This window comes from Lineus longissimus, chromosome 6 (assembly GCF_910592395.1).
Source record: "Lineus longissimus chromosome 6, tnLinLong1.2, whole genome shotgun sequence".
NCBI lineage: Eukaryota > Metazoa > Nemertea > Pilidiophora > Heteronemertea > Lineidae > Lineus > Lineus longissimus.
Window position 1 is genome coordinate 17,613,997 of NC_088313.1, and position 13,944 is coordinate 17,627,940.

General features: G+C 39.5%; 1 protein-coding gene and 1 long non-coding RNA gene across 2 annotated transcripts in view; both read left to right on the plus strand.

Moving 5' to 3' along the window:
* The window catches only part of LOC135488899 (uncharacterized), a 42,209-nt gene extending 36,575 nt beyond the window's left edge, over positions 1-5,634 (plus strand). The window contains exon 3 of the long non-coding RNA XR_010447077.1: positions 5,589-5,634. This is a non-coding gene — a long non-coding RNA (uncharacterized LOC135488899). The remainder of the gene's footprint in view (positions 1-5,588) is intronic.
* Positions 5,635-6,862: 1,228 nt separating this feature from the next.
* Positions 6,863-13,944, plus strand: part of LOC135489130 (prolactin-releasing peptide receptor-like) — a 100,192-nt gene continuing 93,110 nt past the window's right edge. The window contains exon 1 of the transcript XR_010447101.1: positions 6,863-7,098. The gene's annotated coding sequence lies outside the window, so the exon portion shown is untranslated. The remainder of the gene's footprint in view (positions 7,099-13,944) is intronic.

Genomic DNA, 13,944 nt, shown 5'->3' on the forward strand with positions numbered 1-13,944 from the left:
CCCACTCACAGTTAAGACAATAACCCTTTGATAACACTTTTGCCCTGGAGGAAGGACAGGTGAACATACATATGATTGACTAACGACCTCCTTTTCTTCCCGTCTCCTGCATGAACTCCTTTCTGCCCGCCTCCATCATAAAACCGTATAACAAGGAGGGTTGGTTGCCAGGGATACATTGTCGTCAAGCCAATAGGTGGATGACACTTTTAAAATCCATTAAATTTAATTCCATGTTCACGATAACATTTTCTAGTGTTCGCAATGTTTTTTTCCACATTATTCTTAACCCGTATATGATGTAGCAGTCGCTCAACGACCCTATGATTGTCATAGTTGTGACATCAATGTTTGTTAGTGACATTTATAATTCAGCTCAGGATAAAAAAATAAAACAATAAAATACAATTGGAACGAACAATGATATTTTTATATGATGTATAACCGCTGGTAACCGACATTTTGCAGTGGAATCCAATGTTGGTATCAATGATCCGATACGATCTGATCCTCATATCATGTAGAAGTCCGTTAAGCGACATCGTCAGAAAAATAAAAGCCTTCGCAATTATTACTCCAACGTTAGTCAGCTGTCATCGACAGTTACTACTGTGCTTCTGGTGTTGTCAGGTCCTGCTCGGTGAGAAATAAGTGTCATTTGCAGCTTCGATTCAAGGATGAAGCACCCACGTCGGTTGTAAAACGAGGCGTGAAGACCCTTTAAAGTCGGATAGCGTCATTGGCGTCGTTAAAATTCTAAATCGTTCGATTTAATGGATCCTCTAATTCATGTAATTGGAGGCCATGATGTTGATGAGCCACCACAGCTGCGAAAGGATGGATAGTCTTAGTACCAAACTACTCTCCATGTAATAAAAGCTGTGCACTTTTGTATGTATGATCACGTTACCCTGCAGCTGCCTTTACAACGAGATGTGAAAATACGCTGAATGACTTGAGTTTTATTATGGCCATAATGCCTCTGTCAAATTCTACACTTGGCGTTATTGTCCGTTACGATATTTCAAAACCCATATCTTCCATTGTTTCTTCCTCTTCTCTCCTTTTCTTCCCTGATGCCTAATAATGAAACAGGCAGCATATACTCAAAGTACTCATCTAGTCATCACAAAGCGATGCCCGAGGGCCATGCGGACGAATTTGACAGGTCACAGCTACAGGAAAATACCATGAAAGCGACGACGGAATACAAAGATGCGGCCCGCGAGCTATGGGGGGTCCATGGCAGATCACCCGTGGGACCATGCGTTGCTTGGCCCACGTTCGGCCTGGTGAATCAGTGCTATATATTGTGTGCTCCGACCCAGGTTTGGTCAAAGGCCGAAGTTATCTCAACCCGGGAGGTTTTGCTTTTACCGAGAATATGACAACAGAAATGACTGGAGAAGAAGGCCTCTGGGGCAAGCATCTGTACTGAGCATGGATATGATGCAGGGCACCTATCAACCATTTTTGTATACAGCGTGTTATAACTTGCAACCTTTTCTCCCTCTGGTATCCTAGGTCCAATCTCTGTCAGAAAGATTACCCAAAATGATTCAGTTCATATGACGTTTGATAAAATACCTCAAAACTCCTTCGTAAAAAGGAATTTTTCGCATGTTAGATAATACCCGCATGGCATGTCCAAGAAAAGTAATTGTTAAAGAACAATTCCAATATTATTCACCCAGTCCTTTTTATACCGGAGATCAGAAATACTGGAATCCACATCGTCTTGATCTGTTAATAACCTGCTAGAGCTCCGTGTCCAGTCAGAAGAAGGCTACTTCAAAGCTCGTTACCTGAGGTTATATCTAGATAACCTGCCGCAGCGTCAGAAGGAACTACTTTGACGACGACTTGTAAGATATTTCTCTGCTGAAGCTTGTGACAGCCTGATAATGGCATCACGAGGTAAGGAGCAGATAGGGAACTGGACGTCATGTTTGAAGTGGTTTTCGTCAGAAATGTTCGCCTAGGGTTAGGAAGTACAAAGTGGGATTGGTAAAGGATGGCGAAACCTTAGAATAAAAAAAAAGATGATGGTGATATAATAGATATTCTATAGACTGATTCTGCTAAACCACGTTTGACCTTACATTTGATGTCCTTATATCATGAGACAATGTGAATAACATTGCTAATCGTTTTTAATGATAGCCTTTATCACAAATCAGGGTTGTGGAGTAGTGGTCATGTCCATTTAAAAGCAGATTGTTTTTATCCGAAGAAATTCAAGCTTAAATTATTTTTTGACGCAAGATAGTAAGACCATTTTAGGTAACGATGTCTGCTGTCCTAGAGATAATCATCTCAGGCTTACAGACACTTCGGGTAACCGTGATCTCAAAGCAATGTTCAATTTCCCCGGAGCCAGATGAATATATGGAACGCATTCCCTCATTAAACCAAGTGAAGTGGAAATTGATGAGAACTGTCCACGTGGACTACCAGAGTTGGCAGTAGTATTATCGGAATTGGGGACTGTTTCAATCAGAGCCTGAGAACAGATGGTCACTTGTGTTCTCTCATCTCCGGGGCATGATCGATGCATTAATTACGGTGCAGAGAGACAGAATCATTTCCTCCCGATGAAGTGAACGTCTAACTTGTGTCCTCAGTTGTCAATAAGCGCGGAAATATGGTCAGTGACCGGCCGAATCTCAGGATATAAGATCATAGTTCCCTTAACAATATTGATAAGCCTTGTCTCCTACTGTCAGCCGACCACTATCTTCTTCAACAAATTCATATTCTTTTCACCTAACAGGGTCAAAACGGTGCCCTGTAGATACAAGCTTTGATATACATGAAATTCGTGAGGAACTGAAGGTCTTTTCAAACTCCCGTGTAACGTGATCATATACATGTACATAGTAAGTGGATTTACTTTAGTTTTGTACGTAGAATACGTACTGTAAAATGTACATGCAGTTTGCAGTCATCAGCCAACGTAAATGTTGAAATCACAAATAAACTCACTGGCAATTTTATATTCATTAAGAAGACCAACACCGCCAAATGATTTGATCCAAAATCGATCTGACTGATGGCACATCTCACAAGAAGTTTCTACAACTGTGGGCGGATGGCCTCAAGTTGGGTACGCTACTCTGATCAGGGGCAGCGAGTGATCTCATTGATTCAGTTTAGTGTCAGCCGACCGCTTGCACCACTTGCTGGAGGCAATAGCCGCTTGTTCGACAGGATTATGATCACTCATCGTCATCTTTTCTTCGAAGTCTGAAAAGCTTTTGCCATGATAAGAACATGTATATACAATACTCTTGAGCAATACCGAGCTCCTTCGATGCAAAATACTGCCCAATTGACTTTAGATTTCATGATGAACTTCTTGTCTCATTCGTTTTCGCATAAAATGCAAGACAATACGCACTATCGTATCGAACTGAATCAATACTTGTAGTTAAAAAAATCTCTTCAAATAATACAAAAGAAAGACCAAATGAATTTAGTTCCATCGCAATCAAAACTTACAGAATATGAATGAGATGTACAAACATGAAATTCCCTGGCACTGATCAAAGGGGAAACTAATAAAGTTATAACAGCGGGTCAGAGTCTTGAAGATGCTGAAAGCGTGCATTCAAGTGTGTCAGAAGAGGTTTTCCGATATGTTGAGCCCAACTCATGCCCCGGAGCGGAAAGCGGAGGAAATTAAGGAGGGCATCGTGGTCCCTATCTCCTCAACGATGAAAGTTAATTAAATTTCAAATTTCTACTCAGTTTAACGCTACCACTCACTTAATGCCGCCGTTTTGGAAATGGATGTAATGCCAAGTGATTTTACTTTACAATTTACATGAGTGCGTGAAGTTCAAGTTTATTAAAGATGATAATCAATTTTGGTGCTAAACGAGAAGTTTTCATACACTGACTTTAGCGTTAACTTACTTGCGAGTGAAACACTCACAGGGGAATCAAGATCCAGATAAATAAACAAAACGTTATCTTATTTCACTGGTGTCTCCTCGCCATTCCCAACTTGACTCTTTCCTCTTTGATGAGTGCCATTCCGTATTCTGTTGGAGGGAACAGAAGGGCATGAGGGATAAACATCAACCAGCGTCAGTGATACTGGAAACTGCTGGCAAAAACATAGTTAATTCAGTTATTCATTCCCTCCAGACGAAAAGTGTAAAGTGAATCCCTAGCCTTGTTGATCAAATATCAGACATAACGCAGACATTTGGGAATAATCAAACAACATATATGAAAATCACGTCCCAATCTCATAGAGTTGTGATTATTTACATAAACCTGGCAACTGATCAGCCCCACTCAATTATGCTCAAAGCACTGAGTTATCATTTGTTTTCTTCTCGCGTATTCTGTCTTCAGAGGGGGCAATTTAATTCCAAACATTAAAGATTTACCTAATGTCAGTAAATTTCAAATGGATTCGAAGAGAAGGTGTTTTCTTTACTGATTATGATGTTTCTCCAAGTCGTATTCTTTGTCATTACATTTCAAGAAACTGAACTGAATGAGAATGAAGGAAAGGGAAATCAAACGGCAAATTTAATGTAGCATTCAATCAAACATTACTGTCAACTCACCGGGACTCCCTGTTGAAACCATTGATCAATATCAATGTCACTATCCTCTTAATTTATAACGATTGGATGCACGACACTATACTAACTTCTCCTCAGGAATAGAAACCAGCGCTTTAAATCAAACTGAGGAAACGAATGAATCATTGAATGCGCAGTTGTTGTGTTCCGAATTCGCTTAGGGAGTTCAGGGCTTCTTTTATAGCTATTTAATGCCATCCTTTCTTCTGTTTATCGCCATTGTCAGCAATTCGTATGCACAGCATCCTTGGGAGTCTAAATGTCCATGCCAGTGGGCGTTGACGAAAGTAGCAACGTCCAGGAGATAAATACGGTTTTAGCGCTGTTGGCATAGTACACATAAGCAGTAGAGACGGTAATTTTGTAATCCTGGGACCCAGTGCAAGTTTCATTTTGTAAATCTATATCGAGTATAATTTACTGTGAACGAAGGTTCCTATAACGTTTTGTAAATATCTTTATGTACACACAATCTTAACGATGTTTACATGATTATTGCCAAATTCTGGTTTACGATCTCCACACGAATCTTACATTATGGGGATATCAGCGGAATTATTTATTTCAACTTAATTGCAGCCGAGTAGATTAGACCCCCTAATTAGATTTTTTACTTCTTCTTGTCTTGGACATCAAACGAATACTCAACATCTAATCTCAGTAAGTTTATTTGCATAGATTAAAACTTTGATTAGGTTTACGACATTGATTATAAAATATCAGTTTGGCTCAGTCTAATTAAAGCATCCAAAATAACGAGTGATCTGATAGATTACAGGGATCTTTCAGATCAGCCAGAGGCAATTTTCATGACTATTTGCCAGGGATGCTAAATTTTAGTACGCCATAAACTAACGAAGCTGGATGACATTGCCAGATCGATTTTGCTCACAAAATAGCAAGGCGAATTGACAAATACGTTTAATCCTTCAAATAGGTAATAAATTGCCTTTGACTGTAGCTTTTAAATTTCACTTCTTCTTTCAGAGAGTTGGACCAAACCATTGATTAAGAGTTCAATAAGGTAAGTTCAGTACAATAATGTCATCATTTATACCTTGGTGTCAGTTCATTCAAGGCGATGAGGGAGATGTAGCGGTGACATTTGATTCAGTTAAGTCTTTGCTTGGGAGATGTGTCACGCAGCGACCTGCTCACAGGCTGTCTCCAAAGTTCAATACCCCATCGATATAAGACTTCCATCATTCCTTGTTGTGCAAATGTCTCACAACAACTGTCTCTGCTCATCAAATGTTACACAGCGCCAGTCTGCGCTCATCGTGTGTCTCTACGGCGTCATTAATGCAACATATCTCACATCCGCTTGAACCGAACTTATCAACAAATTAAATCGATGTGAACTCTCAATTTAACAATTGTTTAAAATGCGGATTACTGACGTCATTCTAAAGGTTTAAGTTCATTTATCTTAAGAATTCAATCTGGAGCCACAGTGAATGCAAATGAGGGATAAAAATGATGAAGAAGTTTTAGGACAGTTGTTTTTTGGTATCGATTGAATCTGGTTCGTGCAGTGCTTACTGAGTAACGACTGTGACAACTGTATGTCTTTGTCAAATGACAAAACATTCTCACTCCATTCTAACAATCCGCGGCCATTTATTTCTTCATTTTGCCTCATGCCACAGGCTCTGAAGGCGGTTTGTAACTGGATGCCGTCTCGGAATACTGGAACGATGACGATGAATCTGTAGGTATGAAAACGCTGCCGGATGGCAACGTATGACTCATCCTGGGAGCTTATTAACGTATAATGCCAGAACGAATGTGCTGACAGATTCACTTTAAGAACCTCTACCTGTGCTGCTCAAGGAGTCAATATCAGGCTAACACAGCCTCCAGGGTTGTTTTGGGGTGTCCGTCTATACATCTTCTCTGTTGCAGCATCGTAATGCAAAGAAAACACTTCCACAAATTCCCCGGCCTTTTCGTTTACTGCACAGGCAACTCCGACATCAATCTCTCGCTTCATGTTTCAATAACAACTTGATCAAACTCGACATGACAGTTTTCTGTCGTCAGTCTAACTTTGAAAATGTTATTATCATTTTGACTCCGTGAGTAAGTGGATTTGATAAGGGGAATTTGACAGTGTGGTAATCACATTGCAAGCGTGTTACTAAACTGCAACATGTGTGCAAATGGTGAGCATCTCGCGACAAATCATTTATACTGGCAAGAAAATTCAGCATTACCGAGCAATATAGTCAGAAAATCAGTCCATTATTCAAATACTCAGCCTCTTAGGTTTGGCATTTTCACTTACTCTATAAGGAGATGAAGATCAAAATTTCATTCTGGAGTCCAAGTTGTAAACAAGCTCTCGAATACTTTATTTCAAAATTTTAGGTTTGATATGACGACAGTTCTCAAGATGCTTCCAAAACTGCGGAGACAGATTTAACAATCGTTAAACCGTCAAAAACAGCACTCAGAGGGAACAGTCATCCTTTTTGGAGGAAGTTCTGTCATAAAGGTAAATTCTTTCAGTCAACCTTAAACTTATCATGTAATCAATTAAAAAAAGGAAACCAAAATACAGAAACCGCACAGAAAACAATCCATGTTTTTACCAACTGACCTTAAGACCCCAATGCTTTGTGTATTGCTAATATATTGGTTTTCTTTACATCAATAACCACAGATGAATGGACCAAAATAAATAAATTTTGCCGATTTCAGAACAAAAAACAGTATCAAAGACCAAAAGCTATTGCAGCTGGACTTTGAAGTTGTGCGTATTTTCAATCCATCGAGGTTAGGTTTCTTGTCACGATATCGAATCTTTCTAAAACTTATTATCAGCGTGGCATTTTTATATTTTCTGTTGCACTGTAAAGTAAGACCTACGTGGCAAAGGCCGGATTAGAACATTCATGTCGTTTTGTTTGAAAAGACCAATGCTTCACGAATAAGCTGCACGAACCTGGTAAAACATTCGGGGATAAACAAACGATAGTCTTGCGCCCCCGTACTTTTGTTCTTGAAGGCAAGACGGCCATGACCGAGGGATGGCCAAGTAGTATACGTTGGGTTGGAAATACTGAACTAACGGTATGGATTTGATTTTCAATCAAAAACCTCATGCAGCTGGGATGATGCATTAAATTTTGGACACTCTACCACAAGTGCTGCCTTTCCAAATGCGGTGGTCCAAAGGGCCAATATCGATGATAATATGATCTAATATCAAAACTGACTACTGATGTGACAGATATATATTTTGGCGATAGCTGTGAAAAAGATCTCCCGTCAAAGGGACACAACTGACGCTTGCAAACCAGATTGCGTTTCCCATCATGTAGGTGCAAACCATGTGACTGTTCGCGGGTTGCGGGAAGTTCCTTGGTTTATTGGAATCTTCCCAGGAGGCGTGCGAGATGATTTCAAACATAGTAACGTACCATATTTTCCCTCATGGTTTCTTCATCATTCAGACTGCACATTTTACATGTTATGGACAATATTACTGATCTCCTGCTAAGTGTATTTAGAATCAGGGGCTGTAGATTACATTTTAATGATAATGCCTTTATCCCGCCAGCAAGCTGGTTTTCAAGTCCGAGAAACAACTCCATGCTATCGCCATCTGCTAACAACTGACGATATCGATATCGAACAACAGCGACTCTTGCCAAACCTCTGAACTGCTTCACCAAACCTGGGATAAATTATTCTGACTCGATCTGAGCGGCAAAATGCTTTTATTAGTAGCGTGCCTAAAGTGGCCACGCTTTTATGTTTTAATTACTCAAAAAACCTAGAACTAAAACGTAAATCACTAATTATCATATTATCACATCAAAAGAAATTGTTATATTTTTTTCATATTTCCAAAGAAGGTGCTGTTCAAGGAATATTCATTTCCATGAGCATTTTGGAGGTGCACGTCGAGATAGAATTTCTTCACGACTTTTCATAGCAGAAGAGTGCTTACATCAGAGAATTCTTTCTTTTTTAATTTTGCACTTAAGGTTGAGAAACGCGAGAAGAAAACATCATTTACCAGAACTTTGAGAGAGAAATGAAGAAAATGGCACTTTTGACATTGCAGATTTCGTTCTTACAATGCTTAATTAGATCTTAAATACACCGGCATTCGCATCGGAAAATTTATTTTGAAATTAATTTTTAAGAGTGTTGATTCCTCGACCTGCATCTATGGCACTATCAAGTATACACCGGTACCGTTTAATATTCGACCTGTTACTTAAGATTCTTTATCGAATTCCTATGTTAGGATGCAAAACATCCAAATGTCAAGGTTAAAAGGAAACCACTACTAAGTACTTATCCGAAAATTCCATTATCAAACTCCCGGTAGTTCAGCTGTTTACTGAGAGCAATCTTTCCTACAAGGCTGGTAGCACGCCTGCCTGTTAATATGGATTCAAGGATTTCCATATACGTTTGCCAATGACAGATTAATTCAGAAGGAAATTGGTAAATTCGCCTAGTTCTTGGCTTCGTTGACAGTGATGTGCTCTTCATGCCGATCGATAATGGCGTGCGATGAAGGAATTAACTTGTCACTAGTATTAGACGGTTGGCAGGCTTCGGTGGGAAATATTTAAGTGACGACAGGCTGAAGTCCTTGTCGAGTATCTTTACAATGACTTACACGAAACTAATGGTAAATTACTATTTTCTTATACAATGTATCGAAAAAAACGAATTAACTTGATAAAACTATAAACAGAGGTGGTATTGGCTAACGAGATCGTTAAACCATAAATGGCCGTGATATCGACATTCGTGCCTTCGTCCTTGTTGGAAATTATTGAGTTATTTCACAATAAAATCACTGATTTGTAAATCTGTCACACATCCATCAGAATCAGCTGGTATTGTGTGACCACCAATTATTAACAGCTCCATTACGGCAGAAACAAATCTCTTAAATGTATATCGGCTATAGGCAGGATGATGCACATAAACACCAGTAGGAGGCTTTATTTCAACTTTTTAACGGTTTCTCGAACTTTTTTCCTGATTTATCCGACAAAAGTCCGACGTTTACCTGAAAGATCAGATTTCTACCAAAAAAACCTGTGAAAAATACCAGGGCTTTCCAAAATGCGGCATTAAAGATCAACGGCCGATGCTGAAAGGGGTTAAGGAGGTGTGAACTACACACTCAGAGTGACCCTGAATGTAAAATACTAATTAGGTCACTCAGTAAGGTCTCTGAGTGTTTGGCTCACACCTCATTTTCTCGATTTATTCGTAATCCACCAAAATAAAACAGAATAATTCAATTTTAAAGAAATTTAAGGGAATCGCAAAATAAAGAGGCACAGAATTAGTCGGCTAACAGTAGTCTTAATAATTAGTCTAAGTATCAATGTGGCCGTATTGGCAACCTGTCAGTGGTGTTATCGATGGTTGGGCATTACCTCGGGTAGGGGCTGGATCAATCAGAAGCCCCTTGTACGTGGGAACAATTTCATTTGTTACTTTGTTCTCTGGGATTTGTTGGTATACACCCGCCTTCTCGGCCTGACAATGGTGGGGCCCCGATTGTGATTTCAGCGCCATTCCCGTCACTGTACATTATGCAAAGAAGGCAATGTACATGATACTTCCTGTTGATAAGTAGTTGGCTCCCCTGGAATTCCAATGACAGCAAATTCTTTCATCATTCAACAATAAGTCGTTGGAGGACGATTTACACTGCTCCACTGATGGCCCACGACACCTTATAAAAGATTATGTTTTGATCTAATAAAGTAATCTCCTGTTCCATCATACCTCTGACCTTTCCATGAACCCGCTATATACGGCTTGTTTTATAAGTTATTGAACACCTATTAATGTAGTTAGTTGAAAGATACCATAGAAACTAGATGATTTGAATTAGTTGGTTCAGCGAGCATGCCCATTACACCCATGCAACCGCTACCTCAACATGGTTTACCAACTCATGCAACGGGAAAGATAAATCAGCAGCTGGCTGCGCCCTGTTGTTTTTTTTTGTCACTTAAACCACTGCAGGATATGCGAGGAGACATAATCCCCTTGTTCACTTAATCTAACTTTCAAAAATGTTTCGTCGAGTTATATAGAAGACGGCAATTCAATCGAGCGCCCTAGCTATCGAAACACATAAATATACTTTACTGTCTCCACTGGGGTTGCGAAAAGGATAATAACAAAATCCCGAAGAAAAAAAACCGTAGGGGCAAACCTTTGAAGAAATCGATCAGTCCGTGTTTCCGTTATATCAGCCCCCGACAGCGCTGCCAATGAATGCCAATGCCGTGGTGGTTGTCGTTATCTTTGCGGGTGTAATCATTCCGCCGTGAATGATCTATGCTTCTTAATGCGGTCGCTATCGGAACTCTTTTTAACGCGGCAACTTCCTTACAATTGTACTGATTCATTACTCGCTTCTCCGCACACGTCTTTGGTACATTCTTGGATGTTCCTTTTTTCGTGAGCCGTCGATTTCACTGGTGCATACTATTTTCCTTCTGTTAAACATACCTACCGCTTTATGGGCGAAAGTTATCATACTTTTTTTGTGACACTGGCAATGCTCTAATCACTTACTGTATGCAACTATAATCAGGAGAGCGAGAGAGTATTACGACTATACTAGTTTACGGGAAAAAAGCTATAAAAGCAATATTGGCAAGTCTGACAGTTTCCATCTGCGATTGGTATAATTCTGACAATAAAATACGTTACTTTCATTAAATTGAACAATAATTCTTAACTTGCCTGGAGCTCTGGATAGATCACAGGTATTTGGCTGGCATGGGTTTGCCATCAATAAAACTACGATGATGCTAAGAATCAGTTAACATCCCTGCTCATGGAATTAATTAGTTTGTGACAATCCTGTTTAGTTCTTTATTTTTTTACCGCGCTTAAGACCGTGTTGAGTTTTCGATCTCTCACGATCATCTGCACTATACATGTAACACACTGTTCACTTTTTTTAAAGTCATTCGCCTCATCAATTATACGCTCTGCAGTAAAAACGCAATGGTAATTAGTGGTATATCTTCGTCGACAGAGACGTTACGACCAAAACAACGACTTTTATCCATACGTCATTCATTCTTTATATCCTTTTTTCATTCGCTGTTGCTCACTTACGATAACTCCTCATAAAAAAGTCCTGATAACAGTTAGATGGCCATGTTACTTAATTAATATAAACACGATGTGACGATGATTGTCGCTCGTCGTATTTTCAGTCTCTTACTCTATTCAAGACTGGGTTCTTCAAATTCTCATATTCACTAATTTAACGAAAAACAATCCAACAATTTTGTAAACATGTTGCATTCTCAGTTCAATAACAGTATACATCTAATAAATGACACATACCCAGCTGTCTGGCACATCTTAGTTAGACGATGCAAAAGTTTCAATTAAATACGTTCAAGTATGCCTTTCGAATGACAACACTATTTAAATTTCAATACACAGTTAAATGTTATTGATAACTTGGCTGCTGTGATAAGTTAATTAAGTTTCAATTAACGTTTATCAATATCAGCCCTCCCCTTGACATCTGTACACGTTTGCCATTCGTGTCTGCTTGCAAGAGGAGGTTGGGAAGTAGATTCATTTATAGCGCATTCGATTACACTCGCCGCGCCTCCCCAGACACTCATCCAAGTATTTTAAGGCAAGCGCACTTGAGGCGATTTGGCGAACAATTTCACGCAAGGTCCGTGTTAAGTACATTCTCCCTAGCAGAGGTTACGATTATTTAGATTTTGGCTGGTTGTAGTGTCTTAACAAAAAGGGTAAAGGTCCGACTCCACTAGAGCGGGAACCGAGTGCGATAAGACGCAATATCACATGAATTTTACAACTCGCACTCAGTGGAAACCTACTTTTAATCTAGTTCAACTCGTTAGTATGCTGAAGCTTAACTATCACGAACATTTCAAGAACAGTTTTACAAATTTCATAAAAGGGTTTCTAAACTGTAGAACCCCTTTCGTTTTGATTAATCCATACCCGGTACTTAACTCGTTACCATGGTTACGTGTTGTCTTTTACGCTTTGTGGAATTAGATTCAGACAGATTGTCTAATCGTTCGATACGGTCTTTGATTCGTATTAATGCGTCCCTGTCATAGCTAGGTTATAAGATGCTTTGGATGTCTAGTTTCTGAACCAAATATCTTTTACTGGATTTTTACCTTATTGCAACTAGACTTAATGGTGAGGATGCGCTCCGCTTGCGGCTCCAAGTGTGTGGTTCGTCTCCACACTCACTTAAGAGTGAAGTTTTAAGGCTGAGAAAACCCAAAAGGGTGTTCGATGGACACAACTATTGAACAATGGGTTTTAGGAGAAACCCTATTTGAAATTCCCTGACAACTATAGTGTTCAGAATTGCACCTAAAGAACCTTTATGCTAAGCACATACAGTATGGGAAGTGTGCATCCTTCAAAGGACAGAAATGGCTCAGCACTCCGATGATTTTTCATTTTAATGACACGTTTATTTGAAAGAACAGTATTCAAAAGTCGTCTGAGGCGAGGACGTTTTCAATGTTGATGTTAAACAGGTTTAATGGGGGATCCAACGCTGGTTTTTGGAAAATGATGACAGCGGGGTTAAGATCAGGCGGTGTAAGTCATCAAGTATAGGAAACAATGACATCCAGACAGATATATGAGGACATAGCGCGGGTCTTTAGCTTTCCGGTGCATCATCAATAATCGCTTCAGGCGAATTTCCATCCGATTTTATAGTGTTAAGGATTAATCATGCTTGCCTAATTGGACACTGGACTGCATTTCTTGCCTTGCGGCGATTTTGAAAACAGAAAGTGATTATTTGTAGATCGCCATAATCATTAGAAAATAATAATGAATGACATCTTCTGCTCCAGGGAATGTGACAAAAGGTCATGATCGCTATGATGATATGGCTTCCTGTAACCAGTTGATCATTGTCATAAACCACTGATGATAATCAATGCAAGGGATCGTTCGAAACCATTCAACATGTAGTACTGATATACAGCAAGACCAAATTTTCGATGGTCTGAAAACCGAGGACTTGTTTTGGCCTTCGTGTAGATTGCGCAGTAACTGACGAAGTGAACGGTAAAACTAGACAAATAGAGAGGATAAGAGCAGATCGTTCCGCTTCATACGCAAATTCACTTTTTGTGGCTTGGCCAAGACCCTGATAGCGTTGATACCCAATTTGCTGAGCCACGACCACAATTTAGGTCCCAAATCGTGGAAAAATACATTCGCGATACAATTCGTTACAACATTGCTATATTTTACACAAAAAAGACATGTTATCATTAATGGTATCGGAAATAGCTAAATTACACTC